The 26,356-nt window shown below is 43.7% G+C and overlaps 1 protein-coding gene across 2 annotated transcripts in view; it reads left to right on the plus strand.

Moving 5' to 3' along the window:
- The window catches only part of SEMA4G (semaphorin 4G), a 309,056-nt gene extending 303,343 nt beyond the window's left edge, over positions 1 to 5,713 (plus strand). For both annotated transcript variants that reach the window (XM_073596158.1, XM_073596157.1), the window contains exon 16: positions 3,256 to 5,713. The gene's annotated coding sequence lies outside the window, so the exon portion shown is untranslated. The remainder of the gene's footprint in view (positions 1 to 3,255) is intronic.
- The last annotated feature ends 20,643 nt before the right edge of the window (positions 5,714 to 26,356 follow it).

Here is a 26,356-nt window from a genome sequence, read left to right on the forward strand (position 1 = left end):
AAGGATGGTTTTTAAGCTACCCAAATTTGAACTTTTAAAACAGGATAGGAACTTTAGGGTCAAATTATTGCCTAATTTAAACCGTGTTTTTTTTTTTTGTAGGATTGGGTAAAAATTATTCACGTCTCTGATGTTTGCCTCATCTGTACTCTGTTTTTCATTGGGGACAATGATGGAAGCAAGTGGAAAGTCTATTTTGTTTCTAAACAGGGACAATGTGTCATTCTTAAAATTTAATCTATCAATAACTTGCACACTTTTTTCCCAAAGGGGAAGTCTGTTGTAGAGCTTCAAGCCTTGGCAGATGTAGTAGAACTAATTCTCTCTACAATTTAAGCAATCCATAAGACTTGGAAGAAAGCGCTTAACGCATTTGGAATTCACAATGCAGCACAAAGCTCCTGTTTTGAGAGGCTCTGGGCACATTTCTGTGGAATTGTAATTTGTTTTCACAGCCTGACCCAGCAGCAGATAAATGATATTGAAATGCGTAGGATTGTTGTGGAGAAGCCTACAATAGCTTTGTAAAGAAACACTAAACTATATTCTGATGAAGTTAAAACTTCTCAGGCTGCCATGTCTGCTTTCATAAGAGACACACATGTATAGGAAAAGTTTTAAATAATTCCAAAACACTTATTCCGAGCAACATCCCCTGAAACCTTAAAGGGGTTGTAAAGGTTCGTTTTTTTTTTAATATAAAAAAACATGTCATACTTCCCTCCTCTGTGCAAGGGTTTTGCACAGATTGGCCCGATCCTCTTCTGGGGTCCCACAGCGGCGCTTCTGGCTCCTCCTCTTCTCGAGTGCCCCCACGGAAAGCCACTTTTCATGGGGGCACTCGTGCGGGCACGCTACGACTCATGCTGCTGCGCCCATTGACACAGACAGCAGGACTCGGCCCCGCCCCCGTGTCATTGGATTTGATTGACAGCAGCTGGAGCCAATGGCTCCCGCTGCTATCAGTCTATCCAATGAGGACCCGAGACAGCGGCTGGAGCTGCTGTGCTCTTCCCCATGGCTAGAAAGATCGGGTTCAGGTAAGTAAAAGGGGGGCTCTAGGGGGCAGCTGCACTACAGAAGGTTTTTCACCTTAATGCATAGAATGCATTAAAGTGAAAAACCTTGAGGGTTTACAACCCTTTTAATCTGTCTATACATGGATTGAAATTTGGCCAGTCCTTTTCATCGATGTATGATCATATCTGTTCAAGAGAAGCCAATCTTTCAACCGACTTCTAACAAATAGAATGGCTGGAAAATTTTAGTTGGCTGAAGTACAGATTTGTGTATTCTGACAGCAGAGAGGCAGGGGGGGTCTCCACTTTGTTGGAATACAATGACACTCCAAAAGACACTATCTCTGGTCAGACTTCTAGACCTACTTAAAACATTTCAGATTGCATATACATGCCCCTGCAATATAGAGTCGTGTAAAAAAAGGACATAAGGAGGCTAATAGCTTTGGGCTCTCCCCACCCCAAGCCACCTTCCTTTTAGATACACTGTTCATTTACCAGTAATTTAAGGAAAACAGTGCAAGTATTTTTACCTCAAAGAAATCTTCCATATCACTATAATCTCTGATATATTTTAAATTATTTCACCTCCAGTAGCCCTCTCTTTATAACCTAATAAGACTGTAAGCTCTTTCCCTTTCAGTATCCTCCAATATACGCAAATACTGTAAGCTCTTCCCCCTTTTTGTATCCTCCATTATACCTCAATAGACTGTAAGCTCTAATGCCACGTACACACGAGCTGAATTCTTGGATGTTTTTTCCGACGGAATACCGCTCAAGCTTGCCTTGCATACACACGATCACGCAAAAGTTCTCTGAACTTTCGACCGTCAAGAACGCGATGACGTACAACACTACAACGAGCCGAGAAAATGAAGTTCAATGCTTCCGAGCATACGTGTTTTTTTTGCGCGTCGGAATTGCATACAGATGAACGGAATTTCCGTCAAGAACTTTTTCCGTCGGAAAAATAGAGAACCAGCTCTCAATCTTTTGCTGGCGGAAATTCAGACAGAAAAAGCTGGATGGAGCATACACACGGTCAGAATATCCGACCAAAAGCTCCCATCACACTTTTTTTGACGGAAATTCCGCTCGTGTGTATGGGGCCATTACCCCTTTTGTATTGTCAAGTAAACCTTAATGTAAACTCTTCGATCTTTTTTATTCTTTGTCTAACCTAATAGACTGTATACTCCTCTTTCATGTATATTCCATTGAGAATGACAGCTCATCTGCCGCAGTGGAAGATGGGACTTGTACTTTATTCATTCACAGATTTATTTGAATGAATGATGCGGCTGTGGAGGCAGAGCCTCACATAGCCATGTTGATTTTAAAGTGTTACAGCTAAGCTTATAATAAATCTTACCTGTAGGTAAAATAAATATCTCCTAAATGTGCACTATTTAGAACATATTCTAGCGAGCAGCAGCTGGTGACGTCACCAGCGCATGCACTCTAAAGGAATGGCATACCCATCCCGTTCCTTCAGAGCTGTGTGCCGTGTAGGAGTGAGGTAGTCGCGGCTCGGCCAGTCAGACGGCTGGAGTTCGGGAACCCGTAAGGAAGACCGGGTGAAGATGGAAGCCTCTGCAGCGGTGACAGCGTGCCTCTGGAGAGCTTCGTTTTAAGGCAAGTCTTTCATAATGTGCTAGTATGTGGTACATCCTAGCACATTATGATATTGCCCTGCAGGTGTGAACTTTTTTTTTCTGTTTACTACTGCTTTAAAAAGTGACAGCAGCTGCAGTGAGTTTTAGGAGCTCCCACACGCTGTCATAATGTACCCTGAACACAGGTGTAACATGTTGCTAAAGATGGCGTTAGCCTTTTTTAATGTCAGACAAAATGGAGCAGTAATGTAAAATTGTGCAACCTGTGTGATGACTGACTTCTACTTGGTAGCTTCCTTAAAAACTGCCAATATAGTGGTATAAATGCATCTAATCGATGACGTTTTTGATCATAAAGTAGCAAACACAGAATACTACATGTTGGGGATGAATATAAGGCAAGGGAACTCGCATCTAAAACAGGTCAGCACAGGCGCCTGTCATATCAGGCCTAGAATGCTACACCCTATATCATTGATGATAGTAATTTTAGCCTGCAAGAAAAATATGGATATAAATCAAATAGTAATCAGCATAGAATTTTTGCTTTTGTCAGTGTATGAATATCTTGCAATGACTCCTGATTTAATGCTTCTTTCCTCTCCTTCTGATTAAAGGATGCACATACAGTATTCTGAAGCAAGAAAAGGCAACTAAAGAGTGGGGATTGCAATACAAGTAGCACATGGCATTTTTGTTATGCAGAGGCGATTATAAAACAATCTTGACTTGAACGGAGTGCAAATGACTGCATCTGCTGGTTAGAAGCTAATTATTCAAGATGGTCGGCTAATGGCTCCAGCTGTCCTTTTAATACCTTTGGGGTGACTATACACACTATGTGAGGATAATAAGTAGCAATGGCAAGAATGGAAAGATTCACTTGCAGGCAAGCTTTTGCTCTTAGAATACACCTGGATACATCTGCACTTCAGCTCTGCTTGAAGACCTCACATACGCTGAATAGAGCACTTTATCCATGGAGCTGTGGATTTTATAATGAAGATTGCACCTTCCTGTGGAACGAGGAGGAAACATTTTGCTGAACTGGTGTATTGGTACTGCTGTTAAAGAGGATATGTGGCCCATTACTGACCCGGTGCCACAAAATTCTGCTCTATCATTCCTGAACGCTTTTCTTTCTTCACACAAGGGCTTTGTCAGTTGTTTTAAAGGGAGATCCTTGCTTACCAATGGTTTGCACCTTGTAATGGATTTTATATGCTGTTTTATGTGTCATAGAATGCCTCTATTTTATTTTGTAAAACAGCCCAAGCACCCGATCTGGGTTTACCTATGATAGTCCAGTCTAAAGTTCTGATCTGGCCCAAACAAGCCATCATCTTTCAGCTATCATTTTTATGCGCAGATTAGAAAATGAAAGCCAATGCCTCAATATTCTGGGCAACACCACACTACCTAGTTATGTTACAGACCCTGGGTGCCTCTTATTATAGTGTGTGCATGTATGTGTAACTACATAAATCTTTCCTCCATGCTCAATGCATTTGTACATTTTAGCGTATGATTGGATACTGTTGACGGCAATGTCGTGTATAATGTACAAAAAAAAAAAATCAGCAAATCCAATATCAATTGGAATATACAGCGGGGAGGGGAAGTATTCAGACACCTTAAATTTTCCACTCTTTGTTATATTGCAGCCATTTGCTAAAATCATTTAAGTTAATTTTTTACCTCATTAATGTACACACAGCACCCCATATTGACAGAAAAACACAGAATTGCTGACATTTTTGCAGATTTATTAAAAAAGATAAAACTGAAATATCACATGGTCCAAGGTATTCAGACCCTTTGCTGTGACACTCATATATTTAACTCAGGTGCTGTCCATTTCTTCTGATCATCCTTGAGATGGTTCTACACCTTCATTTGAGTCCAGCTGTGTTTGATTATACTGATTGGACTTGATTAGGAAAGCCACACACCTGTCTATATAAGACCTTACAGCTCACAGTGCATGTCAGAGCAAATGAGAATCATGAGGTCAAAGGAACTGCCTGAAGAGCTCAGAGACAGAATTGTGGCAAGGCACAGATCTGGCCAAGGTTGCAAAAAAATTCTGCTGCACTTAAGGTTCCTAAGAGCACAGTGGCCTCCATAATCCTTAAATGGAAGACGTTTGGGACGACCAAAACCCTTCCTAATGCTGGCTGTCCAGCCAAACTGAGCTATCGGGGAAGAAGAGCCTTGGTGAGAGAGGTAAAGAAGAACCCAAAGATCACTGTGGCTCAGCTCCAGAGATGCAGTCAGGAGATGGGAGAAAGTTGTAGAAAGTCAACAATCACTGCACCCCTCCACCAGCCGGGGCTTTATGGCAGAGTGGCCCGATGGCAGCCTCTCCTCAGTGCAAGATACATGAAAGCCCACATGGAGTTTGCTTAAAAAATACCTGAAGGACTCCAAGATGGTGATAAATAAGATTCTCTGGTCTGATGAGACCAAGATAGAACGTTTTGGCCTTAATTCTAAGTGGTATGTGTGGAGAAAACCAGGCACTGCTCATCACCTGTCCAATACAGTCCCAACAGTGAAGCATGGTGGTGGCAGCATTATGCTGTGGGGGTGTTTTTCAGCTGCAGGGACAGGATGACTAGTTGCAATCGAGGGAAAGATGAATGTGGCCAAGTACAGGGATATCCTGGACAAAAACCTTCTCCAAAGTGCTCAGGACCTCAGACTGGGACGAAGGTTTACCTTCCAACAAGACAATGACCCTAAGCACACAGCTAAAATAACAAAGGAGAGGCTTCACAACAATTCTGTGACTGTTCTTGAATGGCCCAGCCAGAGCCCTGACTCAATTGAGCATCTCTGGAGAGACCTAAAAATGGCTGTCCACCAACGTTTACCATCCAACCTGACAGAACTGAAGATGATCTGCAAGGAGGAATGGCAGAGGATGCCCAAATCCAGGTGTGAAAAACTTGTTGCATCTTTCCCAAAAAGACTCATGGCTGTATTAGATCAAAAGGGTGCTTCTACTGAATACTTAGGACCATGTGATATTCCAGTTTTTCTTTTTTAATAAATCTGCAAAAATGTCAACAATTCTGTGTTTTCTGTCAATATGGGGTGCTGTGTGTACATTAATGAGGGAAAAAAATGAACTTAAATGATTTTAGCAAATGGCTGCAATATAACAAAGAGTGAAACATTTAAGGGGGTCTGAATACTTTCCGTTCCCCACTGTATATATTTAATTATTATTATTATTTAATTTTTTTTGACCATACAGAGAGTCTTAGTACAAAATGGTTAAATTCCTTTACAGTGGAAGTAATTGCAAAACCTAACTAACTCTAAACCTACTCCCACCCACATTCTAAGCCTAATCTATCTAACCCTTTAAAGTGGTTGTAAACCCTCCCTAGTGACTTTTAACTATAGGTAAGCCTAGAATAAGGCTTACCTATAGGTAGTGGAAATATCTCCTAAACATGCGCTGTTTAGAAGATATTTCACTTGAAGTATGCTGATGATGTAATCAGCGCATGCGCTGTGAAGAAACAGACCTCTGTGCCATTTCTTTCCCCAGTGTGTGCCGTTACTGACGGTTCCTGCGTGCACGCGTGGGAGTGATGTCACGTGGCTCCAGCCAGTCATAGAGCCGGAGTCTGCGGCCCCCGGAAGGAAGAGGGGCGAAGATGGATGCAGCCTGCACAGGGGACAGCGATGGATTCGTTTACAGGTAAGTGTCACATAATGGCTTGCAGGGAGTAAGAGAGGAAGTAAAACCCATCAGGGTTTACTTCCTATTTAAAGAAACGGTCACTATACGTACCTATTCTGAAGCCCGTCCGGTCTCCAGCAGTTCCCTCTGTGTGCAGGAGAAAGCCGACAATGGCTTGGAAGTGACGTCACTATTAATCCTGCCATTTACGGTTCAAATCTCGGCTGGTTCAGCAGAAGCTGGCCAACATTTGAACCATTAATGGGCAGGCTGAATGTACCAAGTTGATCGACTTGGGCACTTGGGCCCAAATTGGGCACAACCAGCCTGCCGGATTCACTTGGGGACGTTTCCCACCCCCGCCAGGAGAAGACAATGTCTTGGCAGAATCATGTGAATTTCTTTTCTGCAACCCGTGGTTGCAGGAAAGAAATTCACACCGACTATGGCCTGCCTTACTGCCTTAGACTTACTATGGGGCTTCCATTGTCAGCTGCCTTTCCTTCACACTGAAGCCACCGAGGACAACTCAGCCTGGGACTGGACCGGAGCAGCTGCAGAATAGGTAAGCATAGCAATCTTTTCTTTACAGGGCTAGATAGATTAGGCTTAGAATGTGGGTATATTTACCTGTTGCATTGACTTACCTCTGTGTTTGCTCTCTACAAGAGTTTATGGCGAATCAAGACTCCACAGCATTCAACATGCATCTAGGAATGTTGGATGCCTGCTCCCCTGCTGTGCTTCCATCTGGTGGCTGCTAACTTTACTGCAAAACACAGCAGTGAAGTAGCGGCCTGGATGGATCCACACAAGGCAGCTGGGGACCATAACATCTGACACAACAGAAAGCGTGTTGAATGCTAAAGAGACTTGAGCTGGCATAGCCCTTGAAGAGAGCAAAGATTATGAGGCACTGGCAATGGGACAAGGAAATCTAATTCCTAACATTGTCCAGTGACTTATGGCTGTAGATCACAGTATGTCACAGCTCTGCACACTCTTCTGTTCCGTTTCACAACCTCTTGATAGCGGTCTGAAGAAATGGGTAATATCAAACCAAAGTTTCATTCCTCTAAGAAACATTGTAAAATGATAGTTCATGAACTAGATCTTTCTTAGATGAACAGCGCAAGAAATATTGATCTGTAGAGTTCCAATTTGTCTGCTTTCTATCAGACTATCAATCTTTACACATCTGTTCTTCCATCCTAAAGGGTTTGAACAATTGTACACGATACACATACACATTTCTGTACCTGGCATCATTTTGTGAATGGGCCTTGTTCCTGAATCTGATGGGTACTGCCAGCTTTTGACTTGTTTAACATCTTATTATAGAACTACCTTCATACCATAGTACTACCTTGTTAGTGTAGTGAGTGTTTATCTCACATGTTTTATATTTAATTGATGTATACAAGCATGAATCATCTTCTTTTATGTACAGAAGAAGTACATGAAATATATGCATTCTGTATACTGTGTAAGCTGTCACTTACAGGGAATGTAGAGACTAAAGCTGGCCATACACTGTAACCTGTCCGTTGGCAAGGTGAGTCAAGGTGCCATTAGGAAAGCATGGCACTGCAGCACATCATGTAAAACAAGTGTTACCGCAGATCAACAGTGAACCCAGCCTCAGGGCTCATTCACACCAGCAGATCAGGGCTGCATTTCTAAACACAGTCAAAATCCAAGGCAAAGCAGAATACTAGTGTTTGATGCTTCAGTGTGCGCTAAAAAAAATGCTTTGCAGCGCAATGCACTGTAAAGTCGCAGCAGTGCTGGTCATGTTTGGGTGGCATTTGGTTACTACTATCAGTGATAAAAAACTTTTTTTCATGGCTCTGATGTACATATGTTAAAGCGGAGTTCCAGTTGTTTTTGTGTTTATTAAAAGTCGGTAGCTGCTGATTTTTAGGCCTCATGCATACTGGACGTTTTTACAGCAGCTGTTTTTGGCTTCAGGTGTTTTTTTTCTACAGTCAAACTCTCCAGAATGTTATCCTATGTGTTCATGCACACCTGTTATCAACTGTTTTTGGCTGTAAAAAACCCCCAAAACTACTGGATTGTGAGAGGAGTTTTTCAGCTGTAAGAACGCTCTAATGTCGAAAAAAGCTGATAAACGCTCAAAAACATGGCTCACCGGCATTGTTTAATGTTTTTGATCCATTTAAAAAAAAAAAAGTTAAAAAACGCTATTGCAAAAACGTTGAAAAACCCACTGCAAAGCTACTGCCATTTTTATAACGTTATTATAACGTCAAGTGTGCATGAGGTCTTAATAAATTGACACTCACCTGTCCCAGGATCCAGCGATGCGGCTGCCCGAACCCTTGCTTCTCTCCCTCGCCTCTCACTGGGGTCGGCATTACAAGTGAGGGCACCCAGCTGTGACAGCTTGCGCCTTCACAGCCGGGTGTGCACTGCACAGGCACAAGTTGCACTGTGCCTCCTCATTGGTCGGACAATCTTCTGGGACCTGTGATATGTCCCAGAAGATTGCAGAGAGGGAGGGGTAGAGGAGAACTTCTGCTCGAGACGCCTAGGTGGCCCAAGCAGAAGTGGGAGCAGGTACCTGTCAAAGCTAGGTACGCGCTCCTACCAAAAAAGATGAATGGACATTCAAGACAATTCTACAGTTAAGGTACGTGGCATCTGCATTTGATGGCCCTGAGGAAAAAAAAAACTGCACTAAGACGCATGTAAAAACGGTTTGCAGTGCAATGCGTTGTAAAGTTGTATGCCAGTGCTGCGTTATCACATGCACTGTACAAGCTCTGACAGTTCCTCAGCAGACTGAGACCTGTTTTGTAACTCTGCACGGGTTGAGCTAGGAATTGTAGCGGCAGGCTTACCGGGCTGGAGAGAATTTTCAAGCTGCCATGAAAGTCTTTGGACTGCTCAGGTTTAGTCAGGCCAAGGGATAATGCAAAAAGGTCAGCCATTGTATTCTCTGTACCAGGTTGCCAGTACTGTATGTGAGCCCAAAGCAATGCCAGTTCATTATTATTATTGTCTTATTGTGTTTAGGCATGCTTACATGTAGACATTGTCTATTTTTCTAGTTTATCATGACTCTGTGTAATACGTGAGTAGAAAGAAGTGACACACTACTACCTAATGCGATGTAACCTAGACAGTAAATCAGCATCTATTTTCCTCTGTATTTTATCAAGTAAACAAATCGGCTCCAAGTGATCTTAAAAATGCCACCCAAACACTAGGAGAGGAAAGGAAATTCCATAAAATCTGTAAGGCTCCATTCGCACCTGAGTGTGTTCTAACTTGAAGCTCCAGGACATTTAACAAGCAAAATCCCAATAATTTTAATGGCCCCTGTAGGGAAATTCCTGTTGCTCAAAAAAGTACAGGCGTTTCTTTTCAGACAGATTGGAATGTTTTTGGCCCTGTAGACTTCAATGGGAACGCCTGAAAACACGTGGCATAAGTGTTTATACAATCGTTGTCGCGAGTTTTCATGACAAACAGCAGCTCTCCACCCCTAGCCTCCTGCTCCTAGTGCTTTCTATTGGCTAAAACAAAAAAAACATGAAGCTAGAATACAAAGGTAAAATGATTGTATTACACTTCTAAAATGCTCCTGTATGCTATCAAAAAAAGAGCTTTTCAGGCGCTTTTGAAGAGCTTTCCATTCATTTCAATGGAGAGGGACATTTTTTCACTGCCCTGCCAGCGCACTGCCCCAGTGTGAAAGCATTTATTTATTTTAATGGAAATATGTTTTCGTGAGCTTTTCAGGCACTTTTTTTAGCGTGAAAGGGGTCTAAGACCCCGGGTGTCAGCGGTAAACCAGCGTTATTTTTAGCACCGATTTACCGTCATTTTAGCGGCGCTATTCTGCCGCTAGAGGGGCAGTTTTGTTTTTTTTTTCTTTTTTGCCACCTCAGAAAGTTTTAGAGAGACCTAAATCAGCTTAGCCGTTCATAAATGTCTCTTCTCATCTTTACATCACCGTGGCTACTCATCATTTCAAAAGAAAAAGGGTTTACTAGGGGAGAATAAGAAAATTAAAGCACCCTCTATCAACCCGACCGAACCAAGCCTTAATTCCCCTCCCATTCGAAGCTCTAAAATTCTTTCTTTATTATTATATCTCTCAATTTTACTACCCATGTATATAAATATAAATATAAATCCCCCTCCCTCTCACCCCCTCCTCAACCCTTGTGCAATGCCCATGTTTCCCTCGATAGCTAGTTTAAATCCTAATTTTTTCTGCATAACTCCATGATTTTTTAAACTCCTTCCAACACTTCCATTTATCCTTTTCCACTTCCCTCTTTTCTTCCTTGTTATAATACATCCGGTCCATGATATAAGTCTCCTCCACGGCATTTATCCAATCCCATATCTCGGGGCTTTCTTTTCCTAGAGGGGCAGTTTTAACCTCCGCCAGCGGCCAAAAAGGGGTTAAATCCGCCCGCAAAACGCCGCAAAACGCCGCTGCAGCGGCGCTTTGCCGGCGGTATAGCAGCGCTGTCCCATTGTTTTCAATGGGCAGAGGCGCTTTAGGAGCGGTGAGTTCACTGCTCCTAATGCGCTCCAAAGAAGCTACTGGCAGGACTTTTTCTGACACCCTGCCAGTATACCGCTCCAGTGTGAAAGCCCTCGGGCTTTCACACTGGCGTGAATAGAGCCGCTGTTTCAGGGCGCTTTGCAGGCGCTATTTTTAACGCTATAGCGCCTCAGTGTGAAAGGGGTCTTACAGCGGCGCTTTATCACTAACGCCCGCACCGCCCCAGTGTGAAAGGGGTCTTAGTGATATAAAACTGATTTACATGGCTCTACCAGGTTGGGATAGAATACAGTTTACACAGGGTCTGCTTTGTGATGCATTCTGTCACAGCTTGTCCTATACATTTGCATTCCATCTGCTTTCTTGTTTTAATTACATTGCCATCATTGAAAATGCATCATAAAACCAAGGCAGAGCATGTATATACAGTGTATTTAGTTTGCTTCTACTACAGCGACATAGTAAACATCAAACAGCAGTTCTAGTAAAGCTCAAAAGCATTGTAATCATCAGACACATTACAACATTAAATACAATAAAGATCCATATTTCTCAGAACAGCATGCACTATATAGGTTTTTCTTGCTTCTATCTGATGGCATTGTATGCAAACCCTAAAGCTGGCTACACATTGGGGTTGATTTACTAAACGTGGGGAGTGCAGATCTGCTTCCAGGTTTTTTTTTGTCAAAGCTTAATTGAACAAGCTGAAGTTAGAAGCTGATTGGCTATCATGCGCAGCTGCACCAGGTTTTGCACTCTCCAGTTTTAGTAAATCATCCCCATTGATTGTGTTTCAGATCAGTCTTGATTAACAGGCTCTGTGGTCTTTATACTATGAAGGGCTGCCTACACAACTCATGCATATTAGATACAGTCAGGTAGACCCTTGTACTACACAATTGTTTGCACATGTTTATATACAAATTAGTTTAGAAACAGAGTTTAAATCAGTGATCAGCATTATACAGTGAAAGATTTTAAAAGGGGGTTGAAGCAAAAAGGGGGAAAAAAAAAAAAGCAAACAATGGATTAGTCACCAGTATAACCTGGTTTGTTCTACTGCAGCTGGTTTTCCCCTCATTACTGCCCTATGATGCCTTGTTCTGCCCCGTGTCTCTGAATGGAGGCAATAGGTCTTTGCTTCCTAATTTTATAGCCTCCTGTAGGAAGAACAGTAAATGGCACAGTAATGACACCACCACACCTCACTCCAAATCTCCTGAGGCAGTAGCACCTTAAATCTCACAGCTATGAAGCTGTGGGCACAGGAGTGTCTAGACACCCTCACATACCAGAAAGTACACCGCTAATTTTAAGGACAATTTTAAACAAAAAGGTAACTTTTCAGGTTACTGCTTAGGCACAATTACCATTTCTAAACGCCCCCTATAACATAAAAGTAACTTTGATTTTATGGGTCCAGTTCCTTTTTAAAGGCCCTGCAAGTCTCCCCAAAAGGTTACAATTCGATTAGAGCATATAACCATAAAACCTTTTTATGCCACTAAACTTGGATTGGGAAATAAAAAATAAGTTAAAAAAAGCTTAAGAGCTACACATCACCAGCAGTCCTGGACTCCCTCCAGAGATTGACCAGTTTGGTCACATAATGAAGTCTGTAGGACCTTCCTAATACTTCCTGCCTGAGCTGATGTAAGGAAAGTCAAATCAGCCAGGATATATATTTTTCAGAAGATCAGTGCCCCACTTTCCTCCCTCCCTAAAGTAGTGGCTTATGGATGCAAATTCAACAGTGCAAATTTGTATGATGGTTGTTGGTAATACACAGCATCTGGAAAGGGCATCTGTTTGAGGAAACCTTTTAGATGGGTAGATGTCTTCCTGCGAATGACAGAAGGAAGACCATTCTGCCTGTAGCTCCAGGATCTTCCCAACTGGAAGCTGTGCATATATGGATGAACACCTGCCTTTCATCTTCTGATAAAGAAGCAAGATCATTTGGGTTATAGGAAGAAATCCTGGCAAGTTAGAAAATCTTTGTGTGCAGTAACAAGTGCTACTGATGTTACAATATGTTCACTGTAGACCCCTAGTACCTCCAAATGTGCTGGATCATTGGTTACTACATTGAATTATGCTATTCGATCTCGGTAGTCATCTGTAACCTATCTGCAGACATAACTGACATTAACACCATCTGACTATTGTTGTCCAGACTGGGTGAAGATTTCATGTCTATAGAACTACTACTCAGTCTCAGGGACCAACTAGGTGGACAAATTATAAAGTGTCCCAATTGCTACGGTTCGCTTCTGTGACAAGCTGTGCCAGCAGTATCCTTTAATCTTCCCTTTCGTACAATAATATCTGTATGACCGAGATGCCTGTTCCTAGGGGATCAGAGGATCTTAGATCTCAGTCTGTGGGGACATTTAATTAATGTCAACAAAATATACTTACTGAAGGATCCATGCAGCTTGTAGTAAATCTTTAAGGCGGGTTTGTAGGTGGACAGAATTACATTGTGTATAGTGACATGTCTATGCTGAAAAACACAAAACCCCAGGGCATTTTCTATGACTTGTTCCATTTTTTTTTCTGTAGAAAATGACTACTGAAATCCATTAAAAGTAGCCCAACAGCCCAGTATACCATGAGGTTTTTACCAGCTATCCATCTACACATGCTAGTCTTTTTTTTGTACATTTCATACATTTTTTTATGTTTAATCGATGTACGTAAAATGATTTTAAGGATCGGCGTGGGTGATGCATTTGTTTAATAAATACCAGCCATTATTTTGCTCCAAACATTCCAGTGTTTTGATGGAGGATGATTGAACAATTGAAGTTTTTTTTGTCCATTGCAGTGATAAATTCAGACTGACAGTATTCATCCATAAAAGGTCACAAAGCAAATGTCTCGGGCTGGATCGGTTCCTGCTGCCTAAAGCCAAATGGCAGATACAACTGTACAGTTCCATAAATTGTTCTTGTATTTGCCATCATAACTTGAACTGGCTACTCCTTACAGTATTAGATTTGTTTTAAAAGTGATCAAGCAATGTACATACATTTATGTGGTCAAGCACACACAGGTGAGCTCCTAACATTGGTGGCGTTATTTGGAACCTCATGGATTTACAACATCCGTGATGAAACAAACATGGACGACAAAATAGTGATATAATTATGTTATCAAGACATAGGGGTTGTGCTGATTTAAGTACTTGATGTATGTTTGCATAAAATAAAAAAAAATTGTAGATTAAACCCTACGGTAGCTGTTAAAAAATATGCAGTAAATTAATCTTAGTATTTTTGTTCTTTTTTCACAAATTGTTTTGTTTTTGTTTTTTTCTTGCTGCAATAGACTCCCTTTGAATAGACCTTAAGATGTTGGCTAATTTGCTAAAAATATATTCACAATGCTATACCTATGGAAAATGTATATTACGTACTGGATGTTTTTTCCTGATATATAACAGATGTTTATCCATATACAGTATTCATTATGCACCAAATTGCATTCTGTGAACTGTATTAAAATAACACCATCATTGTGAAGTGACTTGTACAGTTTATCTGATAAATACATTTATATTTTTATGTAACAATGTAGCTTTCTGTATTTTGTGTGTGTACACATATTTAATATGAATAGTGCAATATGCAGTTGTTATAGGGAAGGTGCAGAGCAAAGAAACCTTGAATGCAGTGCCGGATTTATAAGGGGGCAAAAGGGGAAATTGCCTCAGGTTCCCCTGCCAGAGGGGGCTCCAGACTTCCTTTATAAAAATATGTAATCATCATAAAATTAGTTTTATTATTTTAAAAAATGAACAAAGTTTGTGTGGGTGTCAGGATATGGAACCGTTAAGCCTGACTTCAGAGGCAAAGAAAAGGACGAGGGCTTCTGACAGATGCTTTACATTTCAACTTCTCATAATTTTTTACTACTCAAGAGGTTTGTTTTACCATGGCTGCCTCACATAATTTATTGCCTTGTGTATGAGAGACAAATAGGTGGGACAAGGGAAGAGTTTGAAAAATGTTGGCAAGTGCCAAGCAACAGCCCCAAGCCCATCGTGTGGGACTGAAGTTAATGACCAACATCAATTTATCGCAATGAGAAACATGAGAGAGAAGTGCACTCCCTCACTTGAACCTGAGTCAAGGGGAAAATCTAAAACTGCGATCTTGAACAGGATAAAACTTTGTTAGCAAAAAGACAAAATTAGGAGATTGGTTGAATTCGGGACAGGCATGGCCCTGGATGGAAGAAATTGCCGGCAACCCAAGGCCTTCCTCATAGCATGGCCCTGGATCTGAATTTTTGTCAGAATGACATAGAGTGTTAGATGAAATCAGCAAAGGACCAATCAATCGAGTAAAGGACCTTCCTTCCTTATGTGCCTTGCACCAAATGTAGTAGTGAACTCCTAACCAGTGGGTTTTTTCCGTGTCCCAAATCCTTCGACCAGACTTTCCACAAGTGATTTTCCGTTTCCCGAACCTTCCAGCCTGTGGATCCGTACATGCCACCCCCTGTGCACCTGTCAGTGCTGTCCAATCAGCAAAAATGGGGGGGGGGGCTTGCCATAATGCTCGCAAAAATATTCTACAGAGAACTTAATGAAAAAGGTACCTACGCATGATGATCCTCGCGCTCTCATTTCAGGAATATCATATATTGTTAACTCTCTCTGTGAACTTGTGAACACTCTTTTCCATAGGTTAGAATCCATTTATTTTCTCAGTCTTTGGTGTCCGTCCTATAATTTTATATAGTATAGTTTAATTTCTGTGTTAAGGGGGCCCCCCCAACTTGAAGTGCCCCGTCCACCCCAAGGTCTGAATCTGGCACTACTTGAATAAATCACTTAGTATGGCTATGCACAAATTACAGTAAACCACACCGTCCGATCATGTCACTTTTCATCAGTGTGCATCAGTCAGACCAACCAAAGATATTGTGGATATGTACAGTAACTTTACTGTCTGCCCTCATGTAAAGCGCTGCACAAATATAAATCTACTATAATAGTAATAAAAATAATAAAGGTAGATTGGAGTTCTATGAAACCATTTTTTTATTTTTTTTATTAGGGCTCAACACAATAAAGAAACAAAATGTTGAAAATAAAGCCTACAACTTCCCTTTAAAGTGTATGTAAGGTTTTTTGTTTTTTTTGCCAGAGTATGTATTTGGTTGGAAGCCCCTTTTAGTTTTTTTTGCTGCCCCATTTCCCACTGGGGAGGTTTTCATTCACATCCTGTCCAGGAAATCTATAAAATTAACAGATATACCCCTCTTGTTGCCTTAGGAACAGGTGTCCACATTGGAAGATTTTCCTTGACTTCTTTTGGTGACATCACCTTTGGAGTTCCAATTACTTTCTCTTTAGGTGGCAAGAGTCCCCTGGACAAAAAGGGTGAATCTCCAAAGTGGGGGCGCACGGCAAAAAAACCTGACCCCATTCAGTGCTCATTCTAAAACTAAAAAAAATTGCCTTTACATGCACTTTAATTGCAAAGTCCACAATTAAGGAAATAAACGCACCTGTCCTAATTTAAAAAGAAAAAATGTGCAATTATTATTATTAATATTGTTATTTTTTTATATAGCAGCATCGAAAACATTGCACCTGTGCTCAGTGGATACTGGAGCCATGCCCATCTGTGCCACATTTTCTCATTATATAAACATGATGTGCAGTGACTATATTGTACTGTACTGCTGCTTTCAGCCCATACCTGGCATACTATTTGCATGTGATGGGGTACATTTTTTTAACACATAGGGGTTTATTAGTCATACATACTGTATATTCCTATTGGAAGACTTCCCTTCACTTCCTGTTCTTGTAACTTTGGACCTAGTCTTGCTATTTATTATTGTTCTGCTGCTGGCCAATTTTTGCATCAGTGAGCGCAGGCACACCACAGCAAACCCTTGGCCAGTTTCTATCTGGCGGTCGAGAGTAGGTCTTTTACTGTTTGATAAAGAAAAAGCATGTGATGCAGCTAAAGCTACATGGAAAAAAAATACTTTTTTCAAGGTGAAATTTGTTAGACCAACCTGCCGCTGTATGTATAAGCAAAGCTAATTGTAAAAGAAAAAAAAAAAAAAGACATTTCAATGTACCTGTAAATTCATAATCTTAGAGTACAGTACAGAACACATAAATTGATTCATGGGTTTTAAACTTCTACCTTCAGGTCATTAGACATTGGGAAAAGCTTCACTGAGACCACCCCCTAATGTGTCTATAACCCCACCTACTCAGTGAGGCTCCAGGTTTTTTTTTTTTTTCAAGAAATGGGGAGATTACAGAGAAAAGGGGAAGTGGGAAATGAAATTTACAGGTACATAAACATTTCTGTTATCCTAATCGCACAAGACTCAAGGATTGCTTCTTAGACGATGGGCTGTCTCCAAGCAATAACTCAAGGAGTAGGTAACAAAATAGCCTAAACAGCAACATCACAGGCAAAAACAAGAAGGGTTGAAATCAGAAGCACCTTGCAGCTGAAGTATGCAACAGCAGAGGCATGAACAGAGATCAGGTGGTGGCACCACAACTTGTGAGAAGACCAGATGCTACAGGGCCTTGAAAAAGTATTCATACCCCTTGAAATATTCCACATTTTGGCATGTTACAACCAAAAGCTTAAAGGTATTTTATTGGGAGTTTGTGATGGACCAACACAAATTGACACATAATTGTGAAGTAGAAGAAAAATGAACGGTTTTCAAAATGTTTACAAATAAATATGTGAAAAGTGTGGTGTGCATTTGTATTCAGTCAATACTGAAGTCAATACTTTGTAGAGCCAACTTTTGCTGCAATTACAGCTGCAAGTCTTTTTGGGTATGTCTCTACCAGCTTTGCACATCTAGAGAGTGAAATTTTTGCCCATTCTTTTTTGCAAACTAGCTCAAGCTCTGTCAGATTGGATGGAGAGCATCTGTAGACAGCAATTTTCAACTCTTGCCACAGATTCACAATTGGATTTAGGTCTGGACTTTGACTGGGCCATTCTAACACATGAATATGCTTTGATCTAAACCATTTCATTGTAGCTCTGGCTGTATGTTTAGGGTCTTTGTCCTGTTGGAAGGTGAACCTCCGTCCCAGTCTCAAGTCTTTTGCAGACTCTAACAGGTTTTCTTCTAAGATTGCCCTGTATTTGGCTCCATCCATCTTCCCATCAACTCTGACCAGCTTCCCTTTCCCTTTTGAAGAAAAGCATCCCCACAACATGATGCTGCCACCACCAAGTTTCACGATGGGGCAGTGCAGTGTTAGTTTTTCGCTGCACTTACAGTTTGGCTTTTAGGCCAAAAAGTTCAATTTTGGTCTCATCTGTCCAGAGCACCTTCTTCCACACATTTGCTGTGTCCCCCACATGACTTCTCGCAAACGGGACTTCTTATAGCTTTCTTTCAACAATGGCTTTCTTCCTGTCACTCTTCCATAAAGGCTAGATTTGTGGAGTGCACGACTAATAGTTGTCCTGTGGACAGATTCTCCCACCTGAGCTGTGGATTTCTGCAGCTCCTTTAGAGTTACCATGGGCCTCTTGGCTGCTTCTCTGAAAAATGCTTTCCTTGCCCGGCCTGTCAATTTAGGTGGACGGCCTAAACTTGTGCCATACTCTTTCCATTTTCGGATGATGGATTGAACAGTGCTCTGTGAGATGTTCAAAGCTTGGGATATTTTTTTTTTTATAACCTAACACTGCTTTAAACTTCTCCACAACTTTACCCCTAACTTGTCTGGTGTGCCTCCATAATGCTGTTTGTTCACTAAGGTTCTCTAACAAACCTCTGAGGGCTTCACAGAACAATTGTATTTATACTGAGATTAAATTACACACACTGAACTCTATTTACTAATTAGGTGACTTCTGAAGGCAAATGGTTCCACTAGATTTTAGTTAGGGGTATCAGAGTAAAGGGGGCTGAATACAAATGCACGCCAGGGGTGGACTGACAAATCATGGGGCCCCCCAGGCAATAAGAGATCATGGGGCCCCCCTGTGTCCCTGACCACACTCAAGCCTCACCCACCAAAGCCACAACTACATATTACAGCTTAGCGGCAGAGGGGGCATTTAAATATTTACTGCAGCTCAGCCTAAATAATAGTTCCCAGCTTCTTTTTGTAGAAAGAAGGGGAGAGGAAGGAGATATAAGAATAGGAGGGAGGGGGGACCAAGGGAAGGGGGGCTAGAGAGTGGGGGGGGGTGAAAGAGAAATGGTAGGTGAGGGAGTAAGAGAGGGTGAGAGATGAAGGGTGAAAGAGAGGTGTTGAAGGAAAGAGAAAAAGAGGGGAGTGAAAGATAGAGTGGGGTGAGAAAGAAGGGTGGGAGAGAAATGGAGGGTGAGAGAGAGAAGGGTGAGAGGGGGTTAGAGAGAAGGGATGAGAGAGGGAGGGTGAGAGAGAGAGGGGGGTGATGGAGAGGGGAGGAGAAAGAGGGAGGGTGAGAGAGAGAGGGGGTGAAAGAAAGAGGGATGAAAGAAAGAGGGGGGTGAAAGTGAGAGAGAGGAGTGAAAGCGAGGGAGGGGTGAGAGGGAGGGAGGGGTGAGAGGGAGGGAGGGGTTGGGGACGTGGGTACTCACAGTGGCGGGGCACTTGCTCAGTCAGCAAGCCTTTGTCAGTAGTGAGTAGGGCTGTCCCCCAGCTCAGGCATAGCAGAGGCTTTCCCATGCCACATAGTCCAGAGTCAGGCAGAGAAACAAAAAGACAGGCAGGGGAAGTTGTGCCCAGACTGGACTGACAGTGTGATCGGATCCAGCCTGGAGAGGAAGGTACATGAGTGGAGTTGTCCCCAGCTACAGCATAGGTCAGTGGGTGGCTTCTCTACTCATCATGGGACCCCTCACCTGTGGAGGAGCCGTGCACCGCGAATGTGTACATTGTCCTCATCTGTAGACTGTGCCCTCCATGTACACACCACCCCTATCCCATGTCAGCCCACTCCTCTTCACCTTCACCTTGTCTATACAAAGAAGGAGGAAATGAAGCCTAGGACAGGAGCCTCTCATGGAGCCCACTATTGGCCCCGGGGACTGCCCGGGTGCCCGAATGGTCAGTGCCTGGATATCTGTTCTCTGAGTGCTATTCCCTATGAATAAAACTACTATCTGTACACTGTACATATCTGTGTACAGATGTCAGTGTTATATACAGGGACTAGCACTCATTTTACAGATATCAATGATATATATAGGGAACACAGGCGTGCACACAGGTTGTGCTAGGTGTGCCTGGGCACACCCTAATCACCCAGTGTGGTGTTCCTAAAGAAATAAAGCGGCTCCTAAAAAAATAAGACAAAAAAATAAAATTGTAAAAATAATGAAAATAAAAACTACTGACACCATCCACTAAACCTACTGACACCAGTCTCTGCCCTACTGACACCGTCCACTGCTCTACTGAACCGTCAGCATATATACACATGTACACACTTATGTGTTTGAGATTTGAGGTGCACACCCTAATGCAATAGGCTGTGCACACCTATGATAGGGAATAGCATTCACTAATTTGCACTAAATTTCTATTCCCTATTTACAAAACTGATCTCTACACAGGGTGCTGGTACCTATGACACTGATTAAAACAGTGATATACTAAACTACTGAGCTGGCCATCACACACTAACCTGCTGCTGTGCTGCACACAGGTTACTACCAGCTCCGTGACCAGTCCGCTCTGCAATGCACTCTCCAGCTCCGCACCCGCTGTCCTACATGGCGGGGATGTGGAATGTGGCCCCGCCCCTCAGCTGAATTCCTCAGGGGGAGAGGTGGCCGGAGTGGCTGCTGCTTCAACCACCTCCGTGGCTGCACCAGTGCTCTCATCCCAGCCAGCACATGAGTCCTCAGCCAGCGCTGCATCAACCGCTGGCAGGGATGGGTAGGAGAGGTGGACTGAGCCTCTCATGGGGCCCCCTACTGACCCAGGGCCCTGCCCGAGTGGTCAGTCTGCTCCTGATGCATGCCAAACTTTTCAGATATTTATTTCTAAAAAATTTGGAAAACCATTTATCATTTTCCTTCCACTTCACAATTATGTGCCACTTTTTGTTGGTCTATCACATAAAATCACAATAAAATACAATTACGTTTTTAGTTGTAACATGACAAAATGTGGAAAATTTCAAGGGGTGTGCATACCTTTTCAAGGCACTGTAGATGCAACAAAAAAAGTAAAAAAACACAGACATCTCTGGAAGAATGGGCTCAGGCAGAGAAGGCCGTACTCATTTTCTGAAGACAGAGGCCCTAGACCCCTAGAACAAAAGTAAACTGACCCTCCAACCAGGCAGAAGAGGAGGGAGGAATCCCATAGAGGGTCTGCCCTGTGAGGAAAGAGAAGAGGGGTCAGTTAGCAAGGGAAGAAGTGGCAGGTAGCCATAGATGGCAATCCTGTCTGCACCAATAGGATAAATTGTAAAAAGAGAATGATAGTCCCACAAAAGAGAAGAGCACCAGGGAAGTATGAAGAACCAGCTTCCAGGATAGAAAGAAGTTAGAAGAATAAATTAGGGCAAACCAAGGCAGAACTACAGCTGCCAGGGCCATGGTGTCAGATGATATACAAAGGTTGAACCAAGACCTGCAGGGTACCAAGGGTATCCTTGGTGGATCACTTTTCACTGATTGGGACAGGCGGGCTAGGCAAGAGGCATTACTGCAGCCTCCTGAATGCTTGTTTTTTGGTGGGTTTTGTGACCGCTAAACAGGCTTTTTGAAGTGGAATACTGTGCCACAACTGCAAGCCTTGCATTTCGCTTACAGTTGCAGTGCAGCCCCAATGACTTAAATAGGATACGTTAGGCAGCAGTGCTGTCCCTGAACGGGAAGGGGGAAACACTTTTGCCATACCACAGAGCATCGCAGATGTGGCATGTGTACACCCCCCTTTCTGCCTTTGCAGGGTGCATGCATAAAAACACAGCTTAACACCTGATTTTACCGGCTCCCAATGTAACGTGTAAGACTGTCTTGGAAAAAAAAGGGGGGGGGGGTCTTCTGTCCACTAAACATGTCCCTGTTTAGTGAGAAATTGTGGGAGATCTGACATCAACCAGGGAGATAGGGTGAGATGGATAAAAAACAGAGTGACTCTGCATTTCTTTATCGTACATCACGGGACACAGAGCACCATAATAATGACTATGTGGGTTATACACTTACCTTTAGGTGATTGGACACTGGCAACCAATAGTAAGACAGTTCCTCCCATATAACCCCTCCTATACCGGAAGTACCTCAGTTTTTTCACCAGTGTCTTGAAGGTGATGGTCATGGCTGTTGAAGCTCTTCAAATTTCCCACTGAGGACATTATAATCGGATCCATTTGGATGGCATAACAAAGCTAAAGTGGATGGTACCCGAACCTCGGTTCAAGAACGAGGTATTGCTTGTAATGTGTCCTATATAGGCGCTGGACCCTTGTTAAGTTGGTATTCCTGGTCAATCTTGCCCAAGGTAAACCAGAAAGAGTGCTTTATAGGTCCAGGGGTGTGCACCCCAATATATGGGTGACCTGGTCCCCGAAGGTCCTTAGAGGCGCTACCCGCCGTGATTGGGGGAAGATTGGGCCTGGTAAGACAGGCCCTGCTGCTTGGGATGGTGAGTACTCCCTTTGGTTTTTTATATATTTCCCTTTGAAACTGCTGGTAAACCTTAAGCCTGTGTCTGGGATTACAGATGGCCGGTTTTGGCGCGCATTTTTAAATACTGGCGTGCGCTAGTGTGCGCCGCTGGCGTGTGTGTGCGCCCCTGGGGTGCACCATCAGTGTGCGCGTACGCCGCTGCTGTGCACGTCGCTGATGCGCCCCGTGCATCAGGACGGCGCATGCGCCAATCGTTGATGCGCGCGCTCACTTTCAAGCTAAAGCTTTATAGGGATGGAGCTCTTGGCGTGCGCGTGGACAACACAGAGTGATATTTGGGCACGTGAGTCTGGTGGTCTTGGACACAGTGGTGACAGGTTAAAGGCTGGTTATAGTTTGTGGGGAGTACTCCTTTTCTTCCTCGTGTGTAAGCAATGTCTTCCAGAAAACGAGATATAGGGAACAAGGCAAGCACAGGGGTAAGAGTCCCTCCTTTAAAAACAGGAGACCAACCCCATGCTGATACAGCCTCAGTTTCTCCAGAAAGACCTGCGGCATCTGGCCTGGCTGAGCCATTGCATTTGTCAGGCATAGTGGCCACTACCAATATACCTGCCTCAGCTTATGTTACAAAGGATGATTTGGCATCTGCCTTAGCGGGCCTTGAGGGCAAAATAGCTGGCATGATTGTAACACAGGGGGGGGGGAGCGTAATAGATCTCCCTCCCCGGAGCCTGGGCCAAGTGGTGAGTCACTAGAGCACCAGGACTCTTATAACCAAATGGGTCCAGGTGGTCTGGAACCAGAATGGGCGGAGGATTTGGAAGAGGTGGTCATAAAAGACCGGGAGGAAGGAGAGTCTGAAGAATCCTCGGCCTCCCATTCCCAAAAATTGTTTATCCAATCTCTAAGGCCCCTTTCACACTGGGGCGGTAAGGGGCGTCGGCGGTAAAACAGCGCTGTTTTACTGCGGTATTCGGCCGCTAGCGGTGCGGTGTCAACCCCCCCGCTGGCGGCCGAAAAAGGGTTAAATCCACTCGTATAGCGTGGCTATAGCCGCGGTATTGCCGCGGTATAGCCGCGCTGTCCCATTGATTTCAATGGGCAGGAGCGGTTTAGGAGCGGTGAATACACCGCTCCTTCACCGCTCCAAAGATGCGGCTGACAGGAGATTTGTTCTTCTCCTGCCAGCGCACCGCTTCAGTGTGAAAGCCCTCGGGCTTTCACACTGAACAAACAGCGGAGGCTGTTTTGGGGCGGTTTGCAGGCGGTATTTTTAGCGCAATAACGCCTGCAAACCGCCCCAGTGTGAAAGGGGCCTAATTGAGATGGTACGAATTGGGTTTAAGTTACCCCCAGTTCAGGAGTCTGGACTCTCCTGTTCCACTTTGGGATCTTTGCGACCTCAGCAAATTTCCCAAGCGTTCCCTTTGCATCCATTACTGGAGCAGGTGGTTTACGCGGACTGGGAGCACCCTGACAGGATATACTTACCTCCAAAAAGGTTTTCTGTCTTATATCCTATGGAGGAGAAGTTCAGGAAGAAATGGGGGACACCTTTGGTGGACGCCACCATATCTTCAGTAAATAAAAGTTTAACCTGTCCAGTGGATAATGCCCAGGTATTTAAGGATCTGGCTGATAAGAAGCTAGAGTCCTTATTAAAAGCCTCCTTTTCGGTGGCTGGTGCAGCAGTTCAGCCAGCAGTTGCAGCTATTGGGATTTGCCAATCCCTAAAGGATCGCTTTAAAAGGTTGGTAAAGAGCCTACTTTGCCAGGAGGAATCTGCTGAGGAATTGTCAGAGATTCCTCATGCCTTATGTTTTGCAGTGGACGCATTGAAGGACTCAATTCAACAGATGTCTCATTTTGCGCTACTATCAATCCATATGCTCAGTCTTGTGGCTAAAGAACTGGTCTACTGAGACACCATGTAAAAGGCTACTTGCAGCTTTTCCATTCCATGGAGAGCGCTTGTTTGGCGAAGATCTGGATAAATATATCCAAAAGATCTCTGGAGGAAAGAGTGCCCTACTCCCTATTAAAAAGAAAGGGAAGCAACCCTCTTATAAAATTCCCAATGCTCCAGGACCTAGTGCTTCTTCCCCTAAGCGGTATCGACGGCCTCAGCCGTCTGGCTTTAAAAGACCCCAGGGTCAGAAGAAACCCTGGACCCAAAAGACACCCAAGCCCAGCTCCAAGTCTACCTTGTGAAGAGGCGCCCCCGCTCTCACGGGTGGGGGGCAGGCTTCGGCTGTTTGGGGAGGCCTGGGAAGAACTGGTTCAAGACAGATGGGTCATCTCCACTGTAAAATATGGTTACAGAATAGAGTTCCAGGAGATCCCCCCGAATCGGTTTCTGTACTCAAGGGTTCCTTCGGATCCAGAGAAAAGAAGATGCTTATTCCTAGCTTTACAGCATCTGCTGGTGCAGGGTGTAATTGTAAATGTTCCGCACGAGGAAAGATTCAAGGGGTTTTACTCAAACCTATTCACCGTGCCGAAACCAAATGGGGAAGTAAGGCCCATTTTGGACCTCAAGGCTCTCAACCTCTTTGTAAACGTCCGATCCTTCCGCATGGAGTCGGTTCGCTCAATAATAAAATCCCTGAGAAAGGGAGACTATTTAGCGTCCATAGATATCAAGGACGCATACCTTCATGTGCCGATCTTCGGTCCACATCAAAGGTTCCTACGCTTCGCTGTAGAGGGCAGTCATTTCCAATTTGTGGCACTACCTTTCGGTCTGGCCACGGCCCCCAGGGTCTTCACAGAGATTCTGGCCCCAGTGTTGGCTTCCCTAAGGTCTCAGAAGGTCGCCGTAGTAGGATATCTGGACGATCTTCTTCTAAGGGAATGCTCTCGCCCCATACTGGTTCAAAACTTATCAAGAACAGTACGGGTTTTACAACGCCTAGGTTGGATTCTAAATGTGGACAAGTCAGCTCTTTGTCCGACCCAAGCCTTGGTGTATCTGGGTCTGGTCTTGGACACCGCCCAAGAAAAGGTGTTTCTTCCTCCCTTAAAGGTCGCCTCCATAGTGGAACTTGTACAGAAGGTGAAAAAAGAACTAACACCTTCTATTCGGCTGTGCATGAGATTACTAGGCAAGATGGTGTCATCCTTCAGCGCAGTGCCATATGCACAGTTCCACTCCAGAGTGTTCCAGAACAGTATTCTAAAAGCCTGGGACAAGTCGGCTCGAACCTTGGATCAGCCTATGGTTCTATCTCCACAGGTTCTATGGAACTTCTCTTGGTGGTTAAGAACCAGCAACTTGAAAAGAGGGAAATCTTTCCCACCGGTAGCCTGGAAAGTCATAACCACAGACGCCAGTCTTCTCGGCTGGGAAGCAGGCCTAGAGGAAGCGTCTGTTCAGGGAATATGGTCCCAGACAGAAAGGACCCTGCCCATCAATCTATTGGAGATTCGGGAAGCTCATCTGGCTCTGCGATTCTGGACATCCAGATTGCGGGGTCTTCCTGTCAGAGTCCAGTCCGACAACTCCACGGTGGTGGCATATATCAACTACAAGGGAGGTACCAGGAGTCGGGCAGCCCAGAGGGAGGTAAACCATATATTGACTTGGGCAGAAAGACATGTGCCGTTCCTTTCGGCAGTGTTTATCCCGGAGGTGGACAATTGGCAGGCAGATTTCCTAAGTCGCCAGAAATTGTTGCCAGGGGAATGGTCCCTGCACCCCGAGGTTTTTCTACAGATCTGCCAATACTGGGGGACCCCAGATGTGGATCTGCTGGCATCCAGATTTAATGCCAAGCTGGACAGGTTTGTCTCCAGGACCAAGGATCCGCTTGCTGTCGGGATAGACGCATTAGTAGTTCCTTGGGATCAGTATTCTCTGATATATGCTTTT

Source organism: Aquarana catesbeiana, linkage group LG08, assembly GCF_042186555.1.
Source record: "Aquarana catesbeiana isolate 2022-GZ linkage group LG08, ASM4218655v1, whole genome shotgun sequence".
In the NCBI taxonomy this organism is placed as follows: domain Eukaryota; kingdom Metazoa; phylum Chordata; class Amphibia; order Anura; family Ranidae; genus Aquarana; species Aquarana catesbeiana.